The sequence below is a fragment of the Triturus cristatus genome, chromosome 3_1, assembly GCF_964204655.1.
Source record: "Triturus cristatus chromosome 3_1, aTriCri1.1, whole genome shotgun sequence".
NCBI classification, from domain to species: domain Eukaryota; kingdom Metazoa; phylum Chordata; class Amphibia; order Caudata; family Salamandridae; genus Triturus; species Triturus cristatus.
The window spans coordinates 372,791,340-372,816,846 of NC_140583.1; the positions used below are offsets into that span (position 1 = coordinate 372,791,340).

The window sequence follows — 25,507 nt, forward strand, 5'->3', positions numbered from 1 at the left end:
GCAGCCAGGCAGTGGGAGTAAGAAATTTGTGAAAGAGACTGCTAAGTAGCCCCTGAGACGTGTGATCATTTCGGCCAGTTCTCTCTTTTTGGTAAAGTGTAGGTTTAAAATTTGTAAATTATGGGCTCAAAAATCAAAGTGCAGGGTCCTTGTTATTGATGAGCAAGAGTTCCAGAGCTTTGCTGCTTGTACAGAGAAGGAGTTTCTACTGATGCGCCCCTTTGTCTATAGAGGGACAGGAAGCTGCAAGTTGTTGCCTATTAATAATCTTATAATGGAAGGCTCTAAGATTTGTAGAGCAGACACCTCTAAAGAGCCTTTCCCTCTGCTGAACAGCGTACAGTATGCCTTTTCAGAGTTATTTGCTAGCTTTAGTGTGTATGTCCCAGGATACAAGATACCACATGCCACAAAACTTTGGATCCCTTCTTTTGTGCTTTTTGACTGTAGCCTACTCAATCAGGTGCAGATTTGTGGTGAGCCTAATTCCTTAAATGATCTTGATGCATTTCTGTACTACTTTTTGACTCTGACCTGCAGTCACAATATATTCTTTTACTTTACTCTGCATCATGTTGTAGCTTATCTTAGGGGGATATTCACAAGGACTTATCTCCGATTTATCTCCACCTTAACGCATCAAAAGTGGAGATAGATTTAACACCCCATTCACAAGCAGGTGCAAACTGCAGACAACGCCAGTATTCCCACAATAACTGCCCCAAAATGTATCTCCATGGTGGACACCACCAACTTACCCTAATGAGATGCAGAGTAGGCGTTCCCGTGCAAAAACACATTAAAAAAACACAATACCACTTTCACAACAAACTGCCAGATCTGTGAAGCGAACCAGAAACAGGCAACAACCCATAGCATGAAAAGGAGCCCAGCCAAGAGCCACACCTGAAGACCCACAGATTCCATGGAGACAATGATCATGCAGCTCCGATACCCATGAGGGCCACAACACCCACTGCCGCCATCCCCAGCCTCCCTCACACCCCCGGACATACACATACCGTGCACGACACAAGAGCCACAAAAAGCGCATGATGACGCACATTGCCAAAAAAACACACATTTGTGGCCAGAAGAACGAGAAACAGTCACACAGCACTGAAGTAACAACCAAAAATTTTATTGAAATACAACACAAAACACCAACGTGGAAGACTCCTGTCGGGTCCGTCAGGGACAATCTCGAAGTCACAGCCTGGAAAATAAAGCACAAAATCAGGACATGTGTCATGCACACATCAAAGGAGCGGGACACAGAGCAACAGAGAAGGAAAGAAAGCCAGAGAGAAAAAGAGAGGAAAGGAAAGGAAAGGAAGGGAGGGAGAGCGAGAGAGGGAGAGAGCGAGAGATAGAGAGAGAGAAGGAAAGGAAGGTAGAGAGAGAGAGCAAGAGGGAAGGGAGAGAGAGAGAGACACCACAGCCCCTGCGCACCCAGGCCCCACTGTTCACCTGCTGCCATCGGTGTGTCCACCAGTGGGCACATCACATGCCCATGCAAGCTCCAGGCCCCTGTCCCACCACCATTGCCCACATCATGCAGACCCACCCGGCGGTCCAGCAGGTCCCACACATGACGCTGAGTCCTGAGTCATCAATGGTGGAGACCAAATCAGTGCACACGTCATCATCGCAGGCTGCAAACCCATTCAGCTATACACTTTTGCGTGATCACCAAGTAACATCAGCCATTTGATAAAGCATGTGACACAAGATATGGAGATTTTCTTCTTTATTGCTTTTGAATGAAGATTTCTTGTATTTCACATTTCATGTTCACATAGCCATAGCCAACGCGTTTCGTCTCACCATGAGACTTCTTCAGGGCTATCAGAAAAACATACATGAAAAGTTTTCAGAATTTCCTTTATATTAATATCTCCAATCATATTTAAAAATTGTTACTTCTTTAAAAATCAAAGCATCTCTAACAAGTCTGCGTGTACTATGTCATTTACAAAACAGAAAAACACGTAACCAACACAAAGAGAGGGCCTAAACTTTAGAGAGCAAAAGAAAATGCAATTTTTTCTCTTTTTTTATTTTTACAATAACCGATATATATCATATCTTTCTTTACATTCTTGGCTTCATAGATGTGCTAATGAGCACATAAAATCACAAATATGTGATATCATACTAGACTTCAAAGCATACATATATTCTTATTCTAAGGGGCCTAATTAGACACATCTGGGTTCATCAAAAAGAGTATTTCCAGATGCTTTCCATTCAACATCACATGGTCAATGTCGATGTCATGAATTAAAAGCAATATCATATTGCAATAAAAACTTACAAAATGTTCTTATTCTACATTGCCTAATTTGGTCATTAAAATTAATCACAATAGTATTTCCAAATACATTCATAATCACATTCTCAATATCATATTTTAAAACAAACAGTGTCATATTACATTAGAAAATATGAAGAATGCTGCAGGTGCATATAAGGCTCACTATTTTCTTACATTTAACAAGGCCATATGTATTTCGCATACCTCATAAGTACGATATGTACGATTCTTTCTTGTTTAGACGTTCCTACGGTGTAGATTCAGTGATGAGCATTTCTCTAAATCACCCAATATTCTACAAAAAATATATTTACAGAAACCATGTGATATCAGTCCCAATATTATTTTATTTTTTGTCTGATACATCATTTGTGCATTCAGTGCTACGATGCCAACAGTGCAGTAATGTAATATAGCCGTATACAAGATCATTGTCATTAGATTGTAACCTAAGGCATGTAGTGTGATACAGATAAGTATTGATGACAATGTTCCTAATAGCAACTTGCTGAATATACCCACATGGTTATGTATTGTTGTATTATACGAGACGGTCGACCCAATAATTGTATCCTATAAGCTATCTCCACTTCGCGTTATATATATATATATGCGTAAATACTGTGATGTCATAATGTAGCCTTATCAAAGATACACATTATGTTATTTCCTATATTCATTCCGAAAAACGGTGAACAACCGATCAAGGTTAGCATCGCAAGTAATAGTGTCCATGTATTGATTGTGAAATAACGGATAAATATAGGGGCTCTGTTTAAGGTAGCAACCCTAGTGCAAATTATGCGTCTCATAAATATTCAAGACAAAAATAAAACGAACAAAGTGTCGTTGAAGTGTGTTTAGAATAACGTAAGCCCAGCTATAACAGAAATAAGAGCTCTATTTGAGGTTTTAATCCGTGTGCAAATCGTAAAACTTATGATTATCTAAGACAGGAGTAAACTGAGCACATATATTAAGAGTGGCGCAAGCCAAACTATGGCAAAACATTGAGAAAGCAAAATGCTTCCCACTTGAATTTACGTGAACCCGAGCCCATATAACATCTAGTTTGGCAACATTTAGGTGTCTGACCAACTTACTTGTGACAGTCTGATAGCCAGCATATTCAGGTCATAGTTTCAGCAAAGGCGCATATACATTGAACTCGCCCTTTTAAGTTCCGCGCCCGTTAGTGACAATATCATGTGACCAACGTGACGCATGGTATATTGGCAAATGAATTAACGAGCAACAAAAGCGGCCATCTTTGAATGGCCAAAACATGCAATATATTCATAGTGTCACTAGACATGAATCAATGGAAATTAAAGATACCAAATTTGTTTAAAACAATATTTGACTTGTTCTGCATATTCAAGTCAAAGTTTCAGCAAAGCTGCATGTACATTAATCCCGGCTGCTAAAGTTCAGCGCCCGATAGTGAAAATAACACGTGACCAGCGTGACGCATAGTGTGTTGGCCAATGTATTGGCGAGCAACCAAAGCTGCCATCTTTGAATGACCAAAGCATCCCATATATTCATGGCGTCACTAAACGTAAATCAATGGAAATTAAAGATAAAAGGTTTGTTTGGAACAGTGTTTGACTTATTCAGCATACTCAGGTCATAGTTTCGGCAAAGCCGCATGTACGTTGATCTCGGCTTTTTAAGTTCAGCACCCGATGGTAACAATATCACGTGACCAACGTGACGCATGATGTATTGGCAAATGTGTTAGCGAGCAATCAAAGCGGCCATCTTTAAACGACCAAAACATCCAATATACTGATAGCGTCACTAAGTGTGAATCAATGGGAATTAAAAATAACAGATTTGTTTGAAACAGTATTAGACTTGGTCATTGCCACATCATATCATTTTATATTTATTAACAATTTGTATGCATGTACTCAAATGTATGCGAACTATAACGAGATTGACAGCTATGGCGGCCATCTTTAGCTGGTCAAATAAACCCATTATGATGTTTCTTATTCTCTATATATGGATAAGTACCAATTAAGAGTGGTAAATGTTTTTGCGATCATATTTGAATGATTCGGCAATACGTTGTATCAATACGTGCTCGAATGTCGAATGTCTTGGGTTGCAATGATATTCATTCCCAAGTTGTATATCACAGTCCCAAGATCATAATTAACCGTCACATAGTGTACAGATATGACATGTGATATAATTTCAATCATGTTTAATTGATTCAACAATATATATATATTGTATCAATTCGCACGTAAGTATATTAATCTTTTATTGCAATCATATTCATTAGAATTGTATATTATAGTCCCAAAGCCATATTTATATGAGTAACTATCACATAGTGTCTCTTATTATTCAACCATACATAGCATCAGTTTCACCATTGGTACATCGATTGTCAGTATATTATTTCAATCATCTGTATTAAGGCCAAGTTATGCAGTTCTACAGCGACATGTCCATAACGTCCTCATTGTTCAATCCCATTCCCAAAAGTGTCATAGAAAATGATGCATCTCATCATTGACATTAAGGCCAAATTGCACGGTTCTGAGACGACATATCCATGACGCCTCCCGTTGTCTCAAGATCAATTGCCTATCACCTCCACGTTCCGGTGTCTTAACATGATCTATGCCATAGAATTTAAAATTCTTGTCATTTGGATGTTCACATTGTATATGTATCGACACAGGATATTTGTCATTGCCATTCTTAATGGCTCTTGCATGTTCTTGTATACGCAATTTTAAACTGCGTATACTGCTCCCAATATACTTTTTCTGGCAGGCACATATAATCATATATACCGTGAATTCAGTATTGCAGTTGATAAAGCAATTTATCGTATATTCCCTTGAAATGTTGTTGAATTTCTTATTCTTATTGATGCCAAATTGGCATATGCAACAGTTGCCACAAATGTGGAAACCTAATGGTTTATCAGGTTACCAAGTGGGCATGGGAATTTGAGAGTCCCTGATGTAACTCGGGCTCAAGACTTCTTTTAAAGTCTTACTTCTACGATAAACAACTCTCGGTATTTTAGATGTTATTGTATTTATCGAGCCATCTTTTAAAAGAAGATGCCAGTTTTTCTTTAAAATGTTGTATACATGGTTACTCTGAGCGTTATATTCTGTGATAAAGAGTATCCCAGATTCATTTCTCTCTTTGTCCAATTTGCTTTCCCTTTTCATAACCAGTAGCTCCTTCCTTTTGAGGGTCATGGCCCTCTTTTCAGCCTTATTCAAACATGCTTGATTGTAGCCTCTCTGTATAAACCTACTTTTGATTTTACTGATATTACTTTTAAAATCTGATTCCAGACTACAATTGCGTCTAGCGCAAACCATTTCTCCATATGGAATGGCTTCTATGGTAGACCGTGGATGCGCACTAGTAGTGTGCAAATAGCTGTTACAAGCAGTCTTTTTCCTATATATGTCACTGTGTATGTTTGCATCCATGACAAATAATTTAAAATCCAAGAACTCTATGTTAGTTTCAGAGTGTTGGATGGTGAGATTTACATTAAAGTTGTTTGTGTTCAGATAGGCATGATACCCCTTTAGTTGTTCAATTGTACCATGCCATATCATCGATATATCATGCGTAGAAAATTACATTGTTAACCCAAGTCTGGGCTCCTGGGCCCCAGACATGCTCCACCTCATACAGCCCCATAAAGAGGTTAGCATAAGATGGAGCAAATCTGGAGCCCATCGCAGTACCGCGTCGCTGTAAGAACCACTCACCATTATGCAGAAAAGCATTATGTGTTAAAATCATCTCTGCCATGCCCAAGAGCATGTCCGTGTGTTCTAGATGTTGTGCGCCTCTCCTAAAAAGAAAGTATTTAAGTGCTCTCATTCCTTCCCTATTATGAATGCAGGTGTAGAGACTCTCCACATCCATAGTAACAAAATGCAAATTATCCTGATCCCATTTAAAATCCTCGAGTTTGCATAGGAGGTCAGAGCTATCCCTAAGATAAGAAGGGAGGTTCTTTACAATGGGTTGAAGGAAGTTATCAACATATTTGGCAATATTTTCAGTCGGTCCACCATTCCCAGAAATAATGGGGCGCCCTGCTGGAAAAGGGCCCCCTTTGTGGATTTTAGGTAAAACATAGATGCAAGGTGACCGAGAATGGTGTGCCTGTAGAAATTTGTATTCATGATCCATCAGAAGACCGGATTCATGCCAATCCCATAGATGTGCATTGATGTTTCCCTCTATTCTAGATAAGGGATTCGTTTTAAGTTTGTCATAGCAATTGATGTCATTTAATTGCCTTTCTATTTCCTGAAGATAGTCTGTTCGATTCATAAGGACGATATTTTCACCCTTATCAGCCTCTTTTATAACCAATTCCTTATCGTTTTTTAAGGATTGTAATACCTCACTCTCAGCCTTGCTGAGATTGTTGGAGTATGTACATCTCCGTCTGCTGTAATACGAGTCTTCTAATGCATAAAGATCTTTTGTTACACTTTTATGAAAGTCATCAATGGCCGAATTCCTCATTTGTGGTGGTATAAATTTGGAACTACAGCGTAAGCCACTATCAATTGAATAATCCTGTGCAATATTTAGATGACTAGCTATCTGTCTAACGTCCCCAACCTCCTCCTCATCATATAAGGTCGCAAGTAAATGTGTATGGTGGAAGTCTGCAATAGATGTGTACTTGTATGTTGATGTAGGATTTGATCCTACATTTTTGAGAGTAAAGAGGGAAGTACTCTCTGGTTTCGCGCACTATCTTTGATCTATTACGGCAACCACTGATATTTGTTGGGTGCGGATTTAATCAGCCTCTACCCTCCTCTTTGTGCTTATACACCCGGTCAGCTATTTAGGTGCCACTAACCCTGTGCAATGCCAGTCAGCGCAACGTGGTGGTCGGCCTGTGACGGCCGCAAGGCTTCGGGTGCCACTAACCCTGTGCAACCCCAGTCAGCTCCATGTGGTGGTTAGCCCGTGATGGTCAAAAGTCTTCAGGTGCACCTAACCCTGTGCAACCCCAGTCAGTGCCACGTGGTGGTAGGCCTGTGACGGCTGCAAGGCATCGGTGCCACTGACCCTGTGCGCAACAACTCATGGGCCATTTATGAACCGTAGAGTGTCCGTCATCCAGTCACCACTGGCAGAGGGGAATGCGACGTTGTCGGCCCCTTATATTTGCGGGGTTACATGACCTGTGACGCCTGTGCCGGATGGGTGTGGTGTGTGTGCAAACCTGCCCTCAGGGAGTGGCCATGACATGCTGACAACCAGACCAGTGACCTGCACACCACCAGCGAGTATGCCTGTGACAGGTAGATATCTGGGCCCCCCCCTTGGAGCGTAAGCGGAGTGGTCTGGCCTGACGTACGCCGGACCAGCACAAGGCTTGCAACAATCACTCAGGGGCTCTGGGCGTGGTTCAGTCCATGTCCGGCCAAGGAAGTGACTAATGCGTGTGTCCCTGTTGTAGTGTCCACAGCACCCGGAACACAATAGGCAATGTAGCACACTGTGACTGGCATACCACTAGATGATCATCATTGACGTAAGGGGAATCATGGTCCCTACATTCATCCACACATTCATACATGAATGATGAAAGACATGACACAGCAGTGCTTTACTGGTTGTTTATTGCACATCCAGTGGAGTTTTGCAGCTAGAGCGGTACAGGGACATGCCAAGCACACTTCACAATAACGACCCGTGGAGGGCCAATCTGAGTCCATCCAGGGATGACAAGTCCTGCGGAAGAGGAAGGGTACAGTCCGCAGTCTGGTTGCCGTGTCATTGGTCATAAAACAGGATATGGCAGTCCATGTTGCGGTCCAAGGTGAGTGCAGCGGAGTGTATCGGGGGTCAGTGTAAGGTCATGGGGCCATGTGCGGCACCAAGCAGAAACAGGCCAGGTGGCCGAAATGAATGCTAGTGTCTCCTTCTGAACTCAAACCCATCCATGTCCTCGTCCCACCTGTGGGTGTTGCAGTACCGGCTACGGCACTGTGAGACACTGACACACCAGGGAGCAGGGATGTGGATGGTGTGGGGGCAGCAGCATTCATCAGCGCCACACCTTGTGGCAGCAATGCCATGATGAAGATCTGCAGGGCATGGTAGATCCAGCTACATTTCGCTGATGTGCAGCGGTGGCTGCCATCCTTTCCGTCTCCATCCGCACCATGTCCTCCATGAGCCTCTGCATGTGTGCCAGCTTGCGGCTGGGATCGCTGGAGCCACTCTGAGCAGACAGGTGTTCTTCTTTCCGCGTCATGACTCCAGCGATGTCAGTCAGGGCTCGTTGGAGACCATGGAGCAGGCCGTGGGTGTCCGTTAGGGACTGGAGCTGGTCCCTGATGGAACCTAGACACCCATGGATGGCGTTTAGTTTGGTAGCCATGATGGCGAACTCTACCCACACCTGCTCAGCTGTCTCCCTCCGGCCCTCCAGCACACGGCGTTGGAAGGCCATGTGTTGTTCCTGGGGGTCTTGGGAGACTACCGGGGCTGTGGGTGCCTCCTGCTGGATGGTTTGGGTAGTGGGTGGGATCTCCTCAATGCAGCTGGGCTGCCCTGGTACTTGAGGTGAGTTGCGGATGATGTCAATGATGTCTTGGAGGGCTTGGGTATCAATGCTGGGTGTGTCAGTGAAGAGTGGCTGGGACTGCTCTGCAGGCGGAGCTGACCATGCCCCTGAAATGTGAAGGAGAGATGTATTACAATGTGTCCACATGTATGTAGCCGCATGGTACATGTTGACATTTAGACAGCATGGTATTGTACATTGTGACAGTCTTTGGCTCAGGGCCATGACCGAGAGCCATTGTGGGTGTGCACTGTGCTCTGCTTGATTGTGCATGTGTGCCATTGTGGCCATCTCCACCCGTTCCCCCAGTACCTGGTGGTCACTCACCCTGTTGCGGTTGTGTTGTGTCCTTTCGAGCAGTGTCTGGTCCCCCAACTCCGGGCCACAGTCTCCACACTGATGACTGTCGACACCAGCTCCTCCATGTCATCCAGCACGAGCTGTGGCACTGGGCTCCCACCTCCAGTCTGCATTGCTGCCTTCTGGTTGGCTGCAAGTTTCTCCTTGGTCTTGTGCTTGATGTCAATCCATCGCCTCTTGGCCTCGTCCATTGACCTCTTGTGCTCTCCAACGGCATTCACCTTGTCCACGATGTCCCGCCATGTTCCATTTTTGGTGCCCAATGACACGTTGGAGGTGACAAACAGTTGTTGATGGTGTTCCATCACCTCCGTGACTAGGATCCTGTTTTCCTGCGGACTGAACTTCGTCTTCCTCTTCTTAATGTCCTTGCCCTTCCCTGTCCCGAGGTCCCAGACTGGTTGTCCGGGGTGCTTGTGGGGTTGCGCTCGTCCTCTGTGCCTGCACCGGCTGCCTCCATGGTGCTTGGGTGTTGGTCAGTTTGTGTTTGTGTTTGTGTGTTTTTTCTACTTCTATAGTGATTTTCCCCACCTGCCATGTGTGTATTGCCTGGTGCTGCTTATCGCTGATTTCCTCATCACGCTTTGGCCCATCGCATGTTTTTTCGCATTGAGGTTTGTGTTTTTATCTCTGTCGAGGTGGTTTTATCGCGGTCATTGGGCGCGGTTTCGGTAGACTATCGCATGGTACCGCCTTGTTGTGAATTCCACATTGACACAGGGTTATTTTCCCCCGATAGGCTGCAATGTGTAAAGTTGCGTTTGCATTTCTTGGTGATGTTTAGCACACGTTCTTGTGAATGTCCCCCTTAGTTTTTAGCGTTACTAATTGTGGAAAATTGAGTAAGGGACCTGAGGCACAAAAAGTGAAAGTGATTCCAAGGATCAATCAATCAAGAAAGCTTTATTCGAATGTTTGAGCAAAAACAATCATAAAAGCACAATGAAAAGAAAAAAAAAGTCTTTACACAGTTCATTAAAAACATTTTGTGAATATAATAGTATTAAACTTAAGGAGCTTTTGATAAGAATTAATCAAATATTGAACAATTGTTTCCTATAAAAGAGAGTTTTTTTCGAAAAAATAGTGACACTATAAATTCTGTACTCATTGTCAAGTAATTGCAAGGCCAATAAGGCAGGTCGGCATTGACATAATCCAAACTGTTTAAAAATAGGTTTTAAAAATGTGGTCCGTAATACAGAATAGTATTTACAGAAAAGAATAACATAAATCATGGTGTATAATGAAATGTTATCACAAGGGCAAGGTGAAAGATTTTAAGACCAATCGTTCATTGTGGGAAATGTAACAAGGCGGTGAAAAGTTCTCATCCTAAAGCGAGGCAGCAAAAACCTTTCAAAGGCGCTTTGAACAATAATGAAATAAGGTTGAATACTAAAAGTACTTAAAACCATCTGATTATGCAAGACTGTTGGTTTTAGAATCTCTGTGGTCATTCTGGCATACTCTAACAGAAACAAACCCTCTTTTTTTAGTTCTTTCTTGATATAGTGCAGAGGGTACTAGGATTAGTAAAAAATTCTGGGTGGCCGAGGTTGTTTAAAAAGTTAAAAACATATTTAAGCCATGGTATCCTCATTGCTTCCTCCAATTTCATAATGTCTGAGAGAAAGTCTCTATTCAATTTGGCCTCTTCTTTAAGCCACAATCTGTGCCACAAGAGCACGGGTTCAATCTTGATTAGGTCAGAAATAAATGACAGGCCTAATTCAGCATGACAAACACTTGTGGCACAGCTATTTGGTACAGATAAAATATATTTTAAAAACAAGTTTTCTACTCTTTGAATTGGTAAAGGGTCAGCATATCCCCAGACTCCGCTCCCATAAATTGCCACTGAGACACATTTAGCCTTGTAGATCTTTAAAAGTTCCACCGGTGGTCTTTTGCCCAGTTTTCTTGAGAAGGCAATTAGAGCAGAAGTGGTGCATACAAGTGCCAATTTTTAGAGGAGACTACTTGTACCCATGCATCATTAGAAGCAAAAAGAATACCAAGGTACGAAAATCTTGTAGTGACCCTGATTTTTTGGCGTCCCATAAACATATCCTTTTGTTTATTGATGCCTTTACCACAACGCATTATAAAGGTTTTATTTGTGTTCACCCTTAGGCCTAGCTGATTCATAAAATGGGAGAAGCTGTTTAAGACTCGCTGAAGGCCAACTTGAGTACGGGACATCAGCACCGCGTCGTCCGCGTACAAAAGCGCTGGAATCGGACGGCCCGCTACTGTAGGGAAGTCCTGATTGTCGTTCAGGAGCGCCTCCCCCAACCCGTTGATATACAGATTAAAAAGGAACGAAGGCAAGACACATCTCTGTCTGACTCCGCTCCTGATCTGGAAAGCTTCTGAGCATTCACCCCTTGTGCCATAACGCACAAAGGCCCTAGCGTCACAATAAAAACGTTTAGGAAAGTAAATAATGTTTAAATCGACTCCCATAACTTCTAAAATTGACCACAATTTAGCGAGGACCACACAGTCAAAAGCGGCTGTGAGATCCACGGATGCTAAAAACAGGTGCCCATTCCTTGCCCTGGTATATTTCCCCACCAACAGAGAGAGATTTAAACCCTGCTCTACGGTCCCCAGGCCGGGCCGGAATCCATATTGCAAGTCTGACAGGATGGAGCTCTCCTCGGCCCAGTCCTGAAGACGCTCAAGTAGAACTCTACCTGCTACCTTTGTTCTGGCATCTAGCTTGGAAATTGGTCTGAAGCATCCTGGATCCTGTCTATTCCCCTTTTAAAAAATTGGCACAATGGTTGAGAGTACCCAAGTAGATAAAAAATTTGTACTGCAACTTGCATTAAGTACTTGCACCAACAGGGGCCCCCACATGGGAACGTTTGATTTAAATATATCAATGGGGACCCCATCATGGCCCGGGGCCTTTCCTCCTTGACTTGCGTGAAGGGCCCTCTCCACCTCCTCTAGGGTGAACCATAACTCCTTCTGTTGCAAAAAACAATTTTCCCCCAGTGTCTCCCAGGCATGCATATCGATCGTAAGAGCAGGGTCTTCGCCATTGTATACTTGGGAGAAATGGTTAATCCACTGTTCCTCCGGGATCGCTATCTCAAGCGACGGGCCGCCATCACCAGCTAAGAAAGGAGCCCTAACTGCCTTCCAGAATGCCGCACTGTCTTTCGTTACTGAGGCCAAATATAGGGCCTCCCAAGCCTCCTGCTTCATTTTTGACTTTCTGTCCCTTAGTGCTTGTTTGTAGACTCCTCTGGCCAACCTGGTGGCAATCAGGTTTCTAGGAGTTTTCTGTAGCTCCTTCTTTAGCTGGGAATGTGCTCGAAAACAGTTAGTATCAAACCAGCCCTGTGATGATCCGATGTTCTTTTTCTGCCTGATAAGGGAGTTACTTGTTGCTGTAGATATGGCCATAAATGAGGCTAAAATCTGGTCAGGGGCAGCTTCTTCGCTCAAGCACAAATCTATATCAGATTTACATTTCTTTACCACGTTGCTGACCAGTTTTACCTGGTCTACCAGAGCCCAACTAATCGAGTAACCATTATTGCTGCCAATTGCTCGATTTTCTAACAGCTGATCATTAATATTGTGGGGTCTTGGTAGATTCCTTGCAGGTAATAAAATAGTCAAACAAAGAGGGAAGTGGGCACTAAGTGGATTATCAGAGACATGGAAAGAAAGAAGACTGTGTGCATGGGTACATGATATAAGAACATAATCAATTATAGAGCAATATCCTCTCCCATTAAAAGTGCAAGACAAAGGGGCCGGAGATGGACATAGCTCATGTACAAATCCCAGGTTTTGGCTAAAAATGAGTTCATTGAATTGTTCCCCCAGGACATTATGGCTAAAATGTGACAAACAAACATCATCTTCTCTTGAGACTCCACACGACTTCTCTCCTGCATTCTGGCATAGGGTGCAATTAAAATCTCCTGCTAGTATTAACATAATATCGTTCGTCTTGCCACTACCCAATGAATTCAGGGATTTCGAGATGTTGGACATAACTATGCCAGTTTGTCCTGACAGGATATTATTATAAAAGTTGGCCAGAACTATTGAACGTGTAGGGTCTATGTCTAATTTAATCAATTGAAAGTAATCCTCGCTGGCGAGCATCCTGATATTCTCTACATTTAGAGTGCTTGCGATATAAGTACATAAACCTCCCTTTGCCCGGCCACTATGGACACTGACTGCTGGAGTGTGGTAGGTCCTAAACCCATTCACATGTATCGCTTCCTTAGACCAAGTTTCCTGAAGTAACAAAATCTCGAACTGCATGACGAAGTCCCACCATTGTTGATTACTCAGCTTAGAACTAATCCCAGAAATGTTCCATGAAACAATGTTACAATTTAAGGATTTTCTGCCCTGAGTAGAATTTTCTGGATAAGTGGACGTGCTACTTAGTTCTTTTGGTGGGAATCTAGATGTCGGGGAGATGTTACGATTACATGCAGAGTCGACCAGGAGTTCTTGTGCAAGGGTCAGTGATCCTAGTGCCTTAATTTCTTTATTTAAAAGAAAATCATTGGTTGGAACTATACTTATGGGAGGGATTTTTTAGTAGATATTAAAGGAAACCTCACACTCAGCCTGTGTCTCAGGAAGCAAATTAGTCAGTCCACTAGGCCTTACTATGTTGTAGACAGTGTGTATGGGCATGAGGAACTCATTGTCCCCCATTGGCATTTTGGGGTCATTCCCCTTTCCATGTATGAGTGGGGAACAAAGATTTCCAAAATCTAGTCAGTCGGGATCTTCCAGAGGGTTAAAAACATCAAAGCGATTGTATGTTGGAACAGGATAACTAAATTGCCTTAAGCCTCTGCATTTATCGCCTGCCAACATGGGAACGTGACGATGCAATGGGTTACTTGGCCTATAAAAATATCCAAGCGGTAATATATTAATGTTGTTAGGGTAAATAAATCCATTATTTCCCCTTCCCAGGATAGTGTGAACTGTTTGGGGTGACCTAAACGTTAGAACAATGCAATCTCCGCTGAATGATTTAGGGGTAGGACCCACCCATCTGATTCTGCGGACCATTTTAAAGTCCGAAAAAAGACTATCCAGGCCAGTCCTTTTGGTCAAAAAGTGTAAGGACTTATTCTTTAAAGCAGACCAGTGCTCACAGTCAATATGTGGAAAGAAAGGTACATTTGCCAGGACCACCGTACACGGGGTAGTCTCCGGCGGTAGATTAGATTCCAAGGATCACAAAACAGTTTAAAATGATTGAACCCAATTAAAACATATGCCACAGTTCTGAAGATAAGAACTTAATTGCTAAATTAAATATGACTTTTACATGGGGCAAAAGAGGGAACAACATTAATTTACTCAATTTTTCCTACATATGTAATGTAAAATGGAGCAAACGTGATTTGTCTGGTGTTAAAATTTTCTTTCAGAGCAAAAAATGGTGCCTAATGATTTTGAAGTATTTTTGCTGTATTTACTTAGTAAGGAATGGAGGGAATGCATCAGTTATTTCTATTTCCAATCAAGAAAGCAGATAAAATAAGACAAAACATTTTGTACCATTTTTAACGAAGGATATGCTTTTCTTGGATAAAAGATATATTATTATACTTGTGAACTGCTTGTACTCATTTAATGTATTATCTCTTCTTTGAGCAGTAGTTTACCAATCCAAGCATGCGTGTGAACATTCTGATTGGGTCTTGATTCCAGCTGTGTAGCGGAAGAATATACTGAGGTAGAGATGAGCTTCAGAGAGCAGACAGCAGCAGGAATATGCCAAATATGCTGCTTTTCGCCCAAATCCACCATAGCAAAACAAATAAGGTCAGAATTAATTCTCCCTCTCCCATTACCCACAGAGGATGTGCGTTACACAAAATTAAAAGCTCTGATAAAAACTTTCATTTTGTGCCAAACACCATGTTGAGCTCTGCCCGACACTCAAAAGTTATTTGATACACTGAAAGACAACAGACGATCCGAACAGTTGCTTGAAAGCAAAAGCGTACAAAAAAGCTGTTAGAAACTTTATAAGGATTGTTTCATTGGTCTACATATCGAGAGGAAGAGGTCATTTCAAAAGTTCTTTTCAATCTGGTCCTTTTGTTGCAAAAAGGGTGCATTGTACGGGGGAGGGGCAAAGGACATCCAAAAAATGTTTATGCCCTATACCACTCGCTCGCACCCTAAAATCCAGTAATCTGGGCCTTCTCCAAATTGGTAGGATTAGGCGAGTGATATGGGGTGGAAGAACCTTTTCAAACTGTGCAGCAAAGTTATGGAACAAAATGCCAACAGCCATGAGATTGCAGTCAAATCGGCAATCCTTTAGGAAAGATCAGAAAACTTGGCTGTTTACCTCAATCTAGCTCCTGTAACATAAGCTGTACCACTTCCATACACACCAGCGCCAAGACGTCGCGGCATTCGAGCGCTATACAAACATATATCCTATCCTATCGCCAACTCAGACCAAAGATTTATTATGCTAGTATTATTATTGAAGTATAGCGCCCTCCATACCCCTTGTGAGGTGTGAGCGCTTTACGGATTTTTGAGTAAGTAGATACTCGGGATGTAGGTGCATAAGCTAGACATTGATTTGATATCATATCTAGTAAAAGGGATGATGGATTTGTTATATATGTCTCAAGGTTAGTAAACAAGGGACAGGGTGGACTGGAGAGAGAGAGGCTGCGACAAAGCAGGAGGGGTTGGGAAGGATAGGGGTCATGGAAGCAGTGCTTGTGTGCAAGGAAAGGTGCAAAAGGGGTGCATTGGAGGATGGAAGACTCACCTTGCAATTCCCAGTGCCCAGTGCATTAACTGCCCACCTGTACAGCCTCCCACTTGGAAACAAGTACCACATAAGGGAGAAAAGAAACGGAATCAGAGGAGCAAGAAGTGGGCAGGGTCAAGAAGAGATGCTGAACCTGGGTAAGGTAACAGCAGTAAAAAAATTCAAACAATAAATGTTGTGAGGGTGCACTACTGCAGGTTGTCACAAGTGGTCCCTTGGGACCTCTTGTTGCCAGTTATGGTCCTGCACCCTGCAAGATGAGTACCCAAAGGATATGGTGCAGTGGTGAGAGCTTCAGACGGGTGAGCTGGGGATCCCAGTTCGAGTCTGCTTTGAGGCTTAAAATCATGTTATATTGGGCTGATTGTTTAAGTTCCCAGGGCCCGTGCCTAGGGGCACTATATAAATAAAAACATTTGTAAAGTAGAAAAGAACGAGTAAAACAGCAGTGGCCTCAGATGGGTGGGTGGGGCCTGCGAGCAGCATTGTGGGAGGCATGGGGAGATTAGGATGTGAAGCAAAGCAGTGTTATGTGAGGCAGAGGCACTGAGATAAAGGGAAGGCAAGCAAATGATGCGACAAAAGTTTCACTGCACAAGTAAACAGAGCAGTTAACAAGCAAAGAGTCAGGCCAATTAAAAAAAGAGTATAAATAAGCTGAACAGTAAGAACACATGTAAGAGGGGCAGTCCTCATAATAGGATATAAAATTCAAAAAGGAGGGACTACTAAGTGTATTCTCCAAATAAAAAACAGAATTTCTAAAGGACAGCGTTATGAACCAATGAAAAAGATGGATGTTTTTTCATGTCCATATCTTAGATGCAGCATGTCTTGAAGAGATAGCACAAGTGCTGCCTAGGCAAGACCTAAAAACACATCTGGGCTGACTCTAATTGCTAAAGAAAAGGTAATGCAGGGGTGCAGTTTCTGAACAGGTATTTCCTCAGAAGGGGTTTAAAGGAGTGGCTCTAGGCACATTATAAAAGCACAAAAAAACGAAAGTGAAATATGTCTTGAGTAGAACAATTGTCGCACGGTCGTTTGGAAAGAGTTCTCTACTAATCATTAAAATTGCGGAATGTAACCATACGAGTGCCAATATAGGTCTAAGTATATCTGGTGGGAGTCCAGAGCCATTGAGGGTATAATAAACCTAGATTGAAATTAAAAAATAGATGTCTTGGATTAAGTTATATTCTCCCATTTCTCTACAAACTGCTGCAGTTAAATGCGCTTGAGCTCCAACGTACTTAGTGTAGCTAAAGGTGATGGGTTATCAAACAATTCTGGTTTTTGCAGGTTAACAGTTAAAGTTTTGATATTCATCAGCCAGGGAATATCGTTAACCTGATCTAAAGTCAAACAATCCTTATTCATCTATTCAGTTTAACGTCCTCATTAGTCCAAACCCTGGGGCACTTTAATAAAGGACGAAGCCTAATGGAATCTCCAATCAATGGCAAACCCAATGAATTCTCTGTGACACAGAAAGGACACCATGCTCTGAGGCAGAGGCAACATTCTCCATGAACAGGCATTTTCCCAAATCTGAGAACTCAGGGCCTTGACATCCCCCCAAATACCCGCCCCAATTGTAGCCACTGAAAAACACCTTTGCCTGATAAATTGTGGCCAATTGTTTCAGAGGCTTAAGACCCAGCTTTGAAGAGCTAACAATACGAGAGGTTACAGTCATCACTAATTATTAACGGGCTGCTTCCACTTACCCACCACAATAAAATTTACCCATTTATCTGGAAAGGCAGTACACACCCCAAAACCTTAACGATGGGAATCCAGTAAGAATATTGGGCAAATCAACTGGGGCAGTATAGATAGAGTTATAATAACAGATTGTGACCAAGTAAGAACCTTGCTAGATTTGCACCCAGAGTTCATTACCTTATTAATTAAGGGGCACCAGAATGCAATATGGGAGTTATAAAGATCCAGTCGGACTCCATCTGGGCCAGGAGCTTTACAATTAGCACCATTAGAATTGCAGTAATAGCTTCGTTCAAAGTAAATTTCATGGAAATGTCACACTCAGATCTAGATAGGGGATTTATGTAAGCCCAGGGCCACTATGAGTGACCCTTAACCTCCAAGTATTGCAATACAAGCCCTATACATGCTTCCCAGACCCCAGAGTTTGTTGCTTTTTACGAACAAACCCTGGTTTGGGTCTTGACCTGGGAGATTGATGGATGGCATATGTTAAACTTCTATCATTACATATCATCAAGTCTTTCGATTAGTTGTGTTTTTTGGGCATATCTTCCTGTCAATTCATGGACACTGTTCTCTCAGACATCAGCAATTCCAACGCCACAAATCTTCTTGTCCCATGTGGAATCAACTTGTAACGTAAAATGAACAGTATTAGTGTCACCCATCTATTCAGAAACAGTTCTGATTATTTTATGCCAGCAATCTAACATATAGGGGGACCTTTCCAAGCTAGATGAAAAAACCTAGATTTTCTGCACTACAGTGTGGCACTAGTGTGGCCTGGATGGGTGGATTCTATGTTGCTAGTCGGGTGTGAAGTATCCAGCAATATTTTCATTGTATGTCAGAAATTCCGATATCTATCCTGTGTATGATGCACAACAAGTCCTACTTTTCTGCATTCCTACAACTGTCCCTGTGAAACCAGTGCCTTGCATGTGTGGGTTGGCCCATTGTAAATCTGAGTCTTCTAGCAGTTTTTTCAGGACTTGAAACTGTAATCGCAGTCTAAGGTGCACCCTTTGTTAAATGCTTCATCAAACTGACACTACTTGACACAATTCCTGCTGTCTGTACTCATTCCATACCTAGAACAATTGGTGTATGTGTCTATGAAGGTGTAGGAGGGAGGCTTATTAGATTTAGCAACATCCAGCGGTGAAGCTATTATCAGTGCAGCAAGTTTAGTAGCCCTGGGCACAATGGTACATGGGGCCTCCAGCCTTCAGCGTCCTGGTCGTCAATTGAGATTGCTTAGCGCCACCCCACTGAGCATCAGAGGGCCCATTTCCTGTCTTGCATTATGGCTCGTGGTACCCTCGCCACGTAAAAGGGAATTACCTCGTTTCAAAATAACCTTTGCACAACTAAGGTGCCAAAGTGCATTCAGAAAGCACCTTACTTCAATGGGAAAATTTAACTGGTGCCATAGCAGAAGTGAAGAGACAACAAGTATTACATAGATGAGGTTTTGATCTCATATAGGCAGACTCAATGGGCCACAAAATCCTTCAATGTAGACACCAGGTTTGGCTGGGCCATGTGGTCCTCACGTGTTGCAAGAGTAAAACCCCATAGATCTCATTACCCTCACATTTTTCTGTATTAGGTGCTGCTACTTATACTGTTTGTCATTCCTCGCAGTAGCAAGAAATATTCCATACCATGAGATGCGAAAAGCAAATGTCTCAAGTGTTACTCAGATTTGTGCATGAATCTGCACAAATCTGCACGTGGACGTGCGCAGTAATTGAAGAGTGAGATCCTGAAAATAAAGCAGAGGCTTGCTGCTGTCTAATTGTTGCGCTCTGGCTATTTTTAAAAAAAAAACAAATCTCTGTCCTTTGTTTCTTAATATAACCTCATACTTCATTCAGCATTTTATTTGTACTTTGTAGTAATTCGCGCTCTCACCTCGGTCCACCGCAGGGCTTCTACCCTGATTGTTGTGGAGGGTGTGGGCGTGTGCACGCTTTCCTTGATTGCTATCAGCTGCACAGGCTTGGGGGAGGCAGGGCCTCTACCCTGATTGTTGTGGAGGGTATGGGCGTGTGCACGCTTTTCTTGATTGCTATCAGCTGCTCAGGCTTGGGGGAGGCGGCGCTCTGACGGTCACATGACCTAGAGCTCCTCTCTACTTAAATTCAATGCCACTTCTCCCGCGCAGCGGACGCGCGCAGTAATTGAAGGGTGAGATCCTGAAAGTAAAGCGGAGGCTTGCTACTGTCTAATTGTTGCGCTCTGGCGATTTAAAAAAAAAAAAAACGAATCTCTGTCCTTTGTTTTTTAATATAACCTCATACTTCACACAGCATTTTATTTGCACTATGTGGTAATTCGCGCTCTCACCTCGGTCCACCGCAGGGCTTCTACCCTGATTGTTGTGGAGGGTGTGGGCGTGTGCATGCTTTCCTTGATTGCTATCAGCTGCTCAGGCTTGGGGGAGGCAGAGCTTCTACCCTGATTGTTATGGAGGGTGTGGGCGTGTGCACGCTTTTCTTGATTGCAATCAGCTGCTCAGGCTTGGGGGAGGCGGTGCTCTGACGGTCAAGTGACCTAGAGCTCCTCTCTACTTAAATCCAATGCCACTTCTCCCGTGCAGCGGACGCGCGCAGAAATTGAAGGGTGAGATCCTGAAAGTAAAGCGGAGGCTTGCTGCTGTCTAATTGTTGCGCTCTGGCGATTTAAAAAAAAACAACGAATCTCTGTCCTTTGTTTTTTATATAACCTCATACTTCACTCAGCATTTTATTTGCACTTTGTAGTAATTCGCGCTCTCACCTCGGTCCACCGCAGGGCTTCTACCCTGATTGTTGTGGAGGGTGTGGGCGTGTGCACGCTTTCCTTGATTGCTATCAGCTGCACAGGCTTGGGGGAGGCAGGGCTTCTACCCTGATTGTTGTGGAGGGTGTGGGCGTGTGCACGCTTTTCTTGATTGCTATCAGCTGCTCAGGCTTGGGGGAGGCGGCGCTCTGACAGTCACATGACCTAGAGCTCCTCTCTACTTAAATTCAATGCCACTTCTCCCGCGCAGCGGACACGCGCAGTAATTGAAGGGTGAGATCCTGAAAGTAAAGCGGAGGCTTGCTGCTGTCTAATTGTTGCGCTCTGGCTATTTTTTTTAAAAAAAACAAATCTCTGTCCTTTGTTTCTTAATATAACCTCATACTTCACTCAGCATTTTATTTGTAATTTGTAGTAATTCGCGCTCTCACCTCGGTCCACCGCAGGGCTTCTACCCTGATTGTTGTGGAGGGTGTGGGCGTGTGCACGCTTTCCTTGATTGCTATCAGCTGCACAGGCTTGTGGGAGGCAGGGCTTCTACCCTGATTGTTGTGGAGGGTGTGGGCGTGTGCACGCTTTTCTTGATTGCTATCAGCTGCTCAGGCTTGGGGGAGGCGGCGCTCTGACGGTCACATGACCTAGAGCTCCTCTCTACTTAAATTCAATGCCACTTCTCCCGCGCAGCGGACGCGCGCAGTAATTGAAGGGTGAGATCCTGAAAGTAAAGCGGAGGCTTGCTGCTGTCTAATTGTTGCGCTCTGGCGATTTAAAAAAAAAAAACGAATCTCTGTCCTTTGTTTTTTAACATAACCTCATACTTCACTCAGCATTTTATTTGCACTATGTGGTAATTCGCGCTCTCACCTCGGTCCACCGCAGGGCTTCTACCCTGATTGTTGTGGAGGGTGTGGGCGTGTGCATGCTTTCCTTGATTGCTATCAGCTGCTCAGGCTTGGGGGAGGCAGGGCTTCTACCCTGATTGTTATGGAGGGTGTGGGCGTGTGCACGCTTTCCTTGATTGCTATCAGCTGCTCAGGCTTGGGGGAGGCGGTGCTCTGACGGTCACGTGACCTAGAGCTCCTCTCTACTTAAATCCAATGCCACTTCTCCCGTGCAGCGGACGCGCGCAGAAATTGAAGGGTGAGATCCTGAAAGTAAAGCGGAGGCTTGCTGCTGTCTAATTGATGCGCTCTGGCGATTTAAAAAAAAACAATGAATCTCTGTCCTTTGTTTTTAATATAACCTCATACTTCACTCAGCATTTTATTTGCACTTTGTGGTAATTCGCGCTTTCACATCGGTCCACCGCAGGGCTTCTACCCTGATTGTTGTGGAGGGTGTGGGCGTTTGCACGCTTTCCTTGATTGCTATCAGCTGCACAGGCTTGGTGGAGGCAGGGCTTCTACCCTGATTGTTGTGGAGGGTGTGGGCATGTGCACGCTTTCCTTGATTGCTATCAGCTGCTCAGGCTTGTGGCAGGCGGCGCTCTGACGGTCACATGACCTAGAGCTCCTCTCTACTTAAATTCAATGCCACTTCTCCCGCGCAGCGGACGCGCGTAGTAATTGAAGGGGGAGATCCTGAAAGTAAAGCGGAGGCTTGCTGCTGTCTAATTGTTGCGCTCTGGCGATTTAAAAAAAAAAAAATCTCTGTCATTTGTTTTTTAATATAACCTCATACTTCAGTCAGCATTTTATTTGCACTTTGTGGTAATTCGCGCTCTCACCTCGGTCCACCGCAGGGCTTCTACCCTGATTGTCGTGGAGGGTGTGGGCGTGTGCACGCTTTCCTTGATTGCTATCAGCTGCTCAGGCTTGGGGGAGGCGGCGCTCTGACGGTCACGTGACCTAGAGCTCCTCTCTACTTAAATCCAATGCCACTTCTCCCGCGCAGCGGACGTGCGCAGTAATTGAAGGGTGAGATCCTGAAAGTAAAGCGGAGGCTTGCTGCTGTCTAATTGTTGCGCTCTGGCGATTTAAAAAAAAACAAATCTCTGTCCTTTGTTTTTTAATATAACCTCATACTTCACTCAGCATTTTATTTGCACTTTGTGGTAATTCGCGCTCTCACCTCGGTCCACCGCAGGGCTTCTACCCTGATTGTTGTGGAGGGTGTGGGCGTGTGCACGCTTTCCTTGATTGCTATCAGCTGCTCAGGCTTGGGGGAGGCGGCGCTCTGACGGTCACGTGACCTAGAGCTCCTCTCTACTTAAATCCAATGCCACTTCTCCCGCGCAGCGGACGTGCGCAGTAATTGAAGGGTGAGATCCTGAAAGTAAAGCGGAGGCTTGCTGCTGACTAATTGTTGCGCTCTGGCGATTTAAAAAAAAAAACAACGAGTCTCTGTCCTTTGTTTTTAATATAACCTCATACTTCACTCAGCATTTTATTTGCACTTTGTGGTAATTCGCGCTTTCACCTCGGTCCACCGCAGGGCTTCTACCCTGATTGTTGTGGAGGGTGTGGGCGTGTGCACGCTTTCCTTGATTGCTATCAGCTGCAATGGCTTGGTGGAGGCAGGGCTTCTACCCTGATTGTTGTGGAGGGTGTGGGCGTGTGCACGCTTTCCTTAATTGCTATCAGCTGCTCAGGCTTGGGGGAGGCGGCGCTCTGACGGTCACGTGACCTAGACCTCCTCTCTACTTAAATCCAATGCCACGTCTCCCACGCAGCGGACGTGCGCAGTGGGCGCGCCGCAGGTGCGCCAAAGGCAAGCTCGTCTGCGCCCATCCGCTCCCAAACGGGGCCAGGAGCCATGACCCCTGGTCAAAAGTGCATAAATCGGCTGAATCTCTCTTCTAAACAACTCCTAGCTTTCCGCCCCCCAGTTAACCCAACATGCACCCGGTTCAATGCTGACAGCCTAGCTGTGAAGATCTGTCCCTGCTGCAACTTTGCCCCTGTCACTTCACAGGTTCTCTGCCTCATCTCTCCTGGTACTGAATCCTACCCTCCCTCGTCAGTCCGACCCATCAAAGATTTTACATTCCTCAGTCTAAATTGCCGATCACTACCCAAGCATAAAATGGAGATCCTTGAACTTCTTCTAGACGAACAACCTGACGCTTTGTTCCTCACAGAGACCTGGCTCCATGAGAGTCCCTGCCCTGATGTGGCAGCAGCACTACCTCCCAATAATGCCATCGTCAGGAAGGACAGAGTGACAAAAATTGGGCTGGGGATAGCCATCATCTTTAAAAATCTTTTTCAATGCAAATTTGATCTGTTAGACTTTCCCAACTGCGAAGCCGCCCTATTTAAAATATCCCTCAACCCCAATTTCACACTTTCCGGTGTTTTAGTTTACCGCCCACCAGGACCCCCCACCAACTGGGCCTCATCCTTTCCCAACCTCATAATAACCCCTTTCCTTTTAAATTCCAAGAATTTCTCAGTCCTAGGCGACCTAAACCTACATCTTGACAATCCCTTTAATTCTACCTGCAGCAACTTAATTTCTGACCTCGCAGCTATGAATATTAACCTACTAAATACAGGCCCCACTCATAGTGCCGGCCACCTGCTTGACCCTATCTTTTCGAGCCTTCCTCCCATCCACTGTGCCCCGGCAACACCCAAATGCTGGTCAGATCACTTTGTATCCAAATTCTGCCTAATGACCCTTTCCTCCCCTACCCCTTTTTTCCCTTCCCTCAAGGTCCCCAAAAGAGACTGGAAACAACTGAATATAGGTGTCCTCAACAAGCTCTTATGCGCCAACCCACCCACATCCGATTCTACGGTTGACGTACGTTCAAGAAACATATCCGATTGGCTTTTAGATGCTCTTGACTCTTGCCTCCCCCTCAAAAATAAAAAAATAAATAACCACCGACCTCCAGCCCCTTGGTTGAACAAAGCTCTAAAGGCTGAGAAATCTAAATGTAAAGCCTTGGAACGGAGATGGAGGAGAGACTACACACCTGATTCCAAAGTTATCTACAAAAAAGAATTAAAATTATACCACAACAACTGTAACTCCGCTAGGGCTAGCTTTGTCTCCAAAACCATCTTGGATGCCACTAACTGTTCAAAAACACTTTTTGGCCTAGTTAAAGAGCTTGCCGGCTCTGAGACCCTAGCAAAACCTCTGCCTTTAACTAAACGTCAATGTGACGATCTTGCCCAATTTTTCACGCAAAAAATAGAGAAAATTTATTTTGAAATTGCTAACTCACATATAAGCAATACCCCACAGTCTCAATCCATCATCTTACCCCAGACCTTATCCTTACCACACCTCATTGTCCCGCCCCAAACGGTTTCACAGCTAGTCTCTTGGCCCCCTCTTGACCTAGACTCCTTGATAACCATCCTTGGAAAGGTCAAATCCGGTTCCCCGAAGGATCCCCTGCCAATCTCCACACTAAAACAGATGGACCTCTCTCATCTGTCCGTCATCCTGAATGCTCTGAATTCTTCCCTGCTCGAATCCACAGTCCCTGGGCATTGGAAACACGCCATGGTAACCCCTCTCCTGAAAAAGCCTTCTGCCGACCCTAGTGTCCTCTCTAATTATAGGCCCATCTCACTCCTGCCTGCCTTCTCCAAAATTCTTGAGAGACACATTCACTCCCATCTCTCTCAGTTTGTCGAAACTCACAAAATCATCCACGCCTCTCAATCCGGCTTTCGAACCGGATTCTCCACGGAAACCACACTGTTGGGGGTCACAGAGAAGTTGCGCCATCATCTCGACACTGGGGACACAGTCGCACTGATACTGTTAGACCTTAGTGCGGCATTCGACACTATCTCCCATTCAGTCCTAATCAACACACTGAAGTCTTTGGGCATCTGTGTCTCAGCCTTGGACTGGATTACTTCTTTTTTAACCGACCGCACTTTCCAGATCTTCTCTGTCACAGACACTTCCAACATTTACCCATTACCCTATGGTG

The 25,507-nt window shown here is 44.1% G+C and overlaps 1 long non-coding RNA gene across 1 annotated transcript in view; it reads right to left on the reverse strand.

The window, feature by feature from the left end:
* Nucleotides 1–1,603: 1,603 nt before the first annotated feature.
* Nucleotides 1,604–25,507, reverse strand: part of LOC146860291 (uncharacterized) — a 147,822-nt gene continuing 123,918 nt past the window's right edge. The window contains exon 3 of the long non-coding RNA XR_014979128.1: nt 1,604–1,845. This is a non-coding gene — a long non-coding RNA (uncharacterized LOC146860291). The remainder of the gene's footprint in view (nt 1,846–25,507) is intronic.